The following is a 6,156-nucleotide window of genomic DNA, read 5'->3' as shown; positions in this document are numbered from 1 at the left end:
CACATTCCAAGGTACCGGGGATAAGGACTTCAGCATGTTTTTGAGGGGAACACAGTTCAACTGTCAACAGCCAACAAGTTTTGCTTGTATCTTACTTTTTTTCATTTAATATGGTTGGGTATTGGTCCATGTCTGCAGCTAAAGAGTTGCCCTTTCAGTGGCCATTTCAGAGTCCACTGTATGAGCACACCATAATCATTTAAGAAGTTCTCTGTTAGTGGATGTTTACGTTTGACAAATCTTCTGTTTGGTACTCATTATTATTTCTTTCCCTCTATTTTTAGAGCATAACCAAGCAAATGGGAAAATAAATTACTCCCCATACATTCATATGTCTCGATTTCTCAGCCAGAAATGACCAGTAAAAACCTATTCTAGAAAGTCCAGAAATCTCTTTTGTTTCCTAGCATGGAGGAGCACAGTTTCACAAACTCTTGTGGAGTTATAACTGTTATAGTTCACAACCTTTGCTGGACATCACCAGCAGCATTTGGGGAGCTGCTAAAAATACAGATTGTGCATTGCAGGCAGATTCTTCACTGTCTGAGCCACCAGGGAAGCCCACAGATTGTGGGGCCCCACACCAAACCATCTCCCAAGGAGGTAAGGCCCTGGGAGGCATATTATTAAGAAACTACTCTGTGGTTCTAGCAGATAATTCAGATAGAAAGCCCCCAAACTGTGTGCCTTTAATTGTGTCTTGTACTGGGAAGCTGGTGATAAATATAGTTCAGTCCTTGACCTCAAGGAGCCTGTGGTTTCTTAAGGAAAACAGAACCTTGAACAGATTGTTATGATCTAAGAAAACACAAGGAGCCATCAGCACAGCCCAGGTGTAGAGGCTGGATGGGATGCAAGGAGGGAGCTGATGCCTTCGCTGAAAGTTGGAAGGTAACAGTGGGCTAAGAAGTAGAAGGGCGATCTGGGCAGAAGACACAGTGTAAGCACAGGCACAGTGCAGAACCCCATTTATGTGTGGGGAGAACCTCCAGTTTGTGGGTGTCATTGAAATGCAGTGCAGGAGGTGGGAAGGAAGGATGTGGGTGTAGGGAAGGCAGCCAGTGTTACATTACACTGGCCTTCTGTATCCCTCCTGGTCTACTCATGCCTAAAATGAAGCAGCAAGCTGATACACAATTGGTCCCTAAGGTCCCCTCAGGCAAACTGTCTCACCCAGGAGGGTGAGCCCAGAGGTCTGAAGACACTGATAAAGTGTGTCTCAGTCATGCTCTTGACAGCCTGAGCCCCGGGGTGGAAATGGTGACAGAGATGACCAGAACCAGCAAACGTTAAGTTGCCATCAATAAGAGCAAAGGAGTGAACAGGGGAACAGCATCCCTTACAATCCCATACTTATATTTTAAGGAAACTGATGATGCAGAAATTGGTAAGAGGCTGGGGGAAGGCGAAAAGAAACCAGAACCATGACTATATGGAGGCTAGCCATCTGGAGTCAAGTCTGCCTCATCAAACAATCCCTAATTGTTTTTAATAAGGTACATAAGTTATGTTTGGCTTCCTCTGCTCTGTGCAGTCTCCCTGTTGAGACTGTTTTTTATTTTCTTATGAAACAATAAGGCCAATGTAATTAAACAGCAGTGAACATATTCGCTTCCCAGTGATTGGTGCAGGTAATTATGAGCACCTTCTTGGAGGAAGGGTGGTTGTTTTTCTTCTTCATGTTGCAACTTTAATAAAGAAGGAGATGGCAGGGAAAGATGAGTGCTGGTGAAGTTCCAATCTTCATTCGTCCTTCCATTTACAGAAAAGAAATGTTCCAGAGCAGACTGGAAGAGGGCCAAGATGGAAACACATGTATGTCTGGCTCACCATACGTACTCATGCCTGGCACAGTCCCTGGTACCTAGAGGATACTTGGTAAATAACGATTGACTGACCATATAACAACTGACTGACCATCACCAAGAGAAGGAAGGACACAAATATTCTTGGACTACCAACTCAGCACCAGGTGCCATAGAAAGATGATTACGATTGTCCCGTTGAACTTTCTCCTATAGAATCGGGGACCTTTTTAAAATTGCCAAGATTGGCAAATGGGGACTAAAAAATGGAGAATTGAGTGTCCTGGGACAGTATGCTTAGGGTCAGCATCATGATGTAAAGGAGGTAAAAAGATGGTACAAAAATATTTTTAAACAATCATTTTCAGAGAGAACATGAAGCAATACAGCATACAGAAATGAAAAGCCGGACATTTCCAGACCTAGGAAGATCTGAAAAACAAATAAGCGCCTGAAATATAATCCTCACGGACTAGGAGGACCAGTGAAGTAGGAGGGCAAACAGGAAATCACCTTGAGCAGGATATGGGGTCACAGGCATTTTCCTTTGGCTGCTGCTTCTGAAACACATACTGCTTGTCACATGGTGAAATGCTTCCCGTGTGCTGGAATGTTACGCCTCTGAAAGCCCTGTGAGACATATTCTAGAAACCATAGTTTACCAACGAGGAAACAGATTCTAGAGGATAAGAAACTGGCCCAAGATCCCACAACAGAGACAAAGCCAAGCTCTAAAACCAAACTGAGCTATCTCCAAAACCTGAGTCCCGATGTCTGCACTTGAGTTCAGTTGTTCCGTTCAGTCACTCAGTTGTGTCTGACTCTGCAACACCATGAACTGCAGCACGCCAGGCTTCCCTGTCTATCACCAACTCCTGGAGCTTACTCAAACTCATGTCCATTGAGTCAGTGATGCCATTCAATCATCTCATCCTCTGTTGTCCCCTTCTCCTCCTGCCTTCAATCTTTCCCAGCATCAGGGTCTTTTCAAATGAGTCAGTTCTTTGCATCAGATGGCATCAAAGTATTGGAGTTTCAGCTTCAGCATCAGTCCTTCCAATGAATATTCTGGACTCATTTCCTTTAGGATGGACTGGTTGGATCTCCTTGTAGTCCAAGGGACTCTGAAGAGTCTTCTCCAACACCACAGTTCAAAAGCATCAATTCTTCGGTGCCCAGCTTTCTTTATAGTCCAACTCTCACATCCATACATGACTACTGGAAAAACCACAGCTTTGACTAGACAGACCTTTGTTGACAAAGTAATGTCTCTGCTTTTGAATATGCTATCTAGGTTGGTCATAGCTTTTCTTCCAAGGAGCAAGTGTCTTTTAATTTCATGGCTGCAGTCACCATCTGCAGTGATTTTGGAGTCCCCCAAAAATCAAGTCTGTTACTGTTTCCAAGAGGTGACTGTACTTGAGTTGCATTCCATTTTACCTAAACTTCTCACTTTGTCTTAGATACAGCCACGGTGGTTCCTTATAACTGATTCTGTGCCTCCATCTCATAATTTCCATATTGGCAATATGAAGTCACATGCTATTTTTAGTAAAACAAGTAGCAGATATCCATACATGACCATAGTCATTCAATAGCTTATCTTTTTAGTGCTACAGGGAACTGAGAATGAATGGGACGTGGACCCTTGAGAGACTTAGCATTTAGCAGCTTAACCAAGGAACTGGGCACAAAGAACCAAGTCACCTGTGATTATACTGGTAATAATAGCATGTTCTTGATGGCCTGCTGTGGGCCTCCACACTGAAACACATTTTCCCTGTGCAGAGAGGTATATAGGCAACCAGCCCCAGGAGCTCAGGTGAGGAGCCGTGGCACTGAGTTGGTGGCATCACAGAAGACTTGTTAGAAGAGGTGACATTGAGTGGAAACTGGAAGACTGGTGAGACCCTAGGACAAAGAGGGGATGGATAGGTCATGAGGGGACTGGTGAGGGGATTCTGAGTGGGTGCAGGCAGGAGTATGATACCAAAAGGGAGGGGTTGGGGAGAGGCTGACCAAGATGAGTCACACCAGGTTACTACAAGCTTGAAATGTCAGACTGAGGAGATTGAGATTTAATAGGTGACATGGAGCTGTTAAAGTCTTTAGCCATCTTTTTTTAGGAACCCAAGGAAATCAAGCTGTTCAGAAATACCCAGTGAATTTGATAAACAGCAAATGGTTCAGAAGAGCGCCATGTCTCCTATACCTGCTGGACTGCTTCAGTTAACTGGAATAGGTGCTTACTCCGATTGGCCTAGACATGAGGAGCTTAACTGATTACAGTAAAATTGAGATTCCGGAATAAGGTTGATGACTTAAGACAGAGCCAGGTTGGAAACCCATGCCAGTCTGTGGGATCCAGGTCATTCTCCATCTCGTGGTTTCTCTCTCTCCTCTGTAGGACTCTTGGGTGGCTCCCCTAGCCCGGCCCAAGCCCTGTCCTCTCTGCAGTATTTGTTACAGGAGTCAATCTCTCTCAACAGAAATGCCACCCTCCTGGAATCCAGCCTCTCAGCCCGGGTAGCCTCATGTGCCTGTCTTTGAACCAGTCTCTGAGATCAGAGAGCCACATGGTCTGCTGAGCCAACCCTGAGTGTTGTTTCCACACCTGGTATTAGAAGTGCAGTAGGCCTGCCTGCACCTGGAGGACTGAGAGTGGGGAGGAGTGCTTCCTTAGAAAGCAAAAGTCCAGGGTGTTGTGACCAGGACGAAGAGGAACACTGGCTTAGCAGACGGAAACAACACGTGTCCATGACAGAAGCTCCAAGGGACCCAGCAGAAGAAGGACCTTTGGGAACACATGGTGAGAGTGTCAGTTCTCTGAGGCACATGAATCAGACGCATCCTCCAGGATCCCTGATGGGTTGCTCGCTTGACTCCTGTTGCTGGGCCCCCTGTGGAATTATCGATCGCTAAGAGGAGTCTTTAGAGACTCTCGAGTGGGATGGGCAAGTGGAAAGCCAATTACAGAAAGTAGGAGTTCTGGTTTTTCTCAGGGTTTAGGAGCTGCGAGCCAGAGGAAGCAGTTGATATAATCACTTCTGTAGTGTTAGGCCTGCAGTTGCCAAATCAGGGTGAAATTTGCATGCCGGTTTTCTATGCAGAATGTTGTTCTCATGCTAATAGAGTTGCTGCAAACACATCTGCCCACCTTATGAATAAATCCTGTATTTCAACCAGTCTCCTGCTGTTTGAGTCTCAGGAACACCCAGGTCTCCTTCTAATGTGGGTACTGATGGGATAAAGGTGAGGGTTTTTTGCTTGACCCAAGATACATTTGAGAGCTAGGACTTTAAGGGTAAGGATGAAGTTGTTCTTTGTCACAGACGGATCCTGGTGAGCAGTTCTTCCTGAACACAGTCTGGAAGTCATCCACACAGGCTGTGGGACCACCAACAGCTCTTCAGAGATTCTGGCCTAAGGTGGTCTAAAGTGAATCTCTCTATAGATCCATTCCTAGCCTGGCCCTGGCTGCTTATAGAGGCGTTTGGGGAATTTTTTTTTTTTTTTAAGCAGCATTGGAGGTAAGGAAGGAAGGATTGGGAGTTTAGGATTACCAAATGCAATGCCAACTATTATATATAGGATGGATAAACAATAAGGTTCTATATAGCATAGAGAAATATAGTCAATATCCTGTGATAAACCTTAATGGAAAAGAATATGAACAAGAATATATATATAAACATATGTATGTACATATATAACTGAGTCCCTTTCCTGTACAGCAGAAATTAAATAACATTGTAAATCGTTATGCTTCAGTAAAATTAAAAGAAAAAAAAAACAACAATACAAAAGCCTAGGCTACCATTAAATCTAGTACTTCGGTTAGATAGTCCGTCTGTCTTGGGCCTCAGTTTTCTGATCTATAAAATTGATAGGCCTTGGCTACATAATTGCTGTTGGTATAGGCTGTGTGTAAGTGCTCTTGAGACTAGAATTTCTGAAATACAGCTAACCCATCTGGAGGAGCCCACAAAGTAATAGTGCTCAGTAATTGAGCATCAGGTATGTGGATCTTCCTCAATTTCTGGTGGGATTGTGTCCCAGTAAACCCACCACAAATTGAAAATACTGTAAGTTGAAAATGGATTTAATACACATGACTTACCCAACATCACAGCTTAGTCTCAGTTCAGTTCAGTCGCTCAGTCATGTCCGACTCTTTGCGACCCCATGAATCGCAGCACGCCAGGCCTCCCTGTCCATCACCAACTCCCGGAGTTCACCCAGACTCATGTCCGTGGAGTCAGTGATGCCATCCAGCCATCTCATCCTCTGTCATCCCCTTCTCGTCCTGCCCCCAATCCCTCCCAGCATCAGAGTCTTTTCCAATGAGTCA

At 44.7% G+C, this 6,156-nt stretch overlaps 2 protein-coding genes across 2 annotated transcripts in view; one reads left to right on the top strand and one right to left on the bottom strand.

Moving 5' to 3' along the window:
• The window catches only part of FOXP1 (forkhead box P1), a 738,073-nt gene that overhangs the window by 62,835 nt on the left and 669,082 nt on the right, over nt 1–6,156 (top strand). The gene's annotated exons all lie outside the window — the stretch shown is intronic.
• LOC105004398 overlaps nt 1–6,156 on the bottom strand; it is a 47,001-nt gene that overhangs the window by 503 nt on the left and 40,342 nt on the right. The window lies entirely within an intron of this gene.

Source organism: Bison bison, unplaced genomic scaffold (genome assembly GCF_000754665.1).
Source record: "Bison bison bison isolate TAMUID 2011002044 unplaced genomic scaffold, Bison_UMD1.0 scf7180017864474, whole genome shotgun sequence".
NCBI classification, from domain to species: Eukaryota; Metazoa; Chordata; class Mammalia; order Artiodactyla; family Bovidae; genus Bison; species Bison bison.
This window is presented reverse-complemented; position numbering and strand designations above follow the sequence as displayed.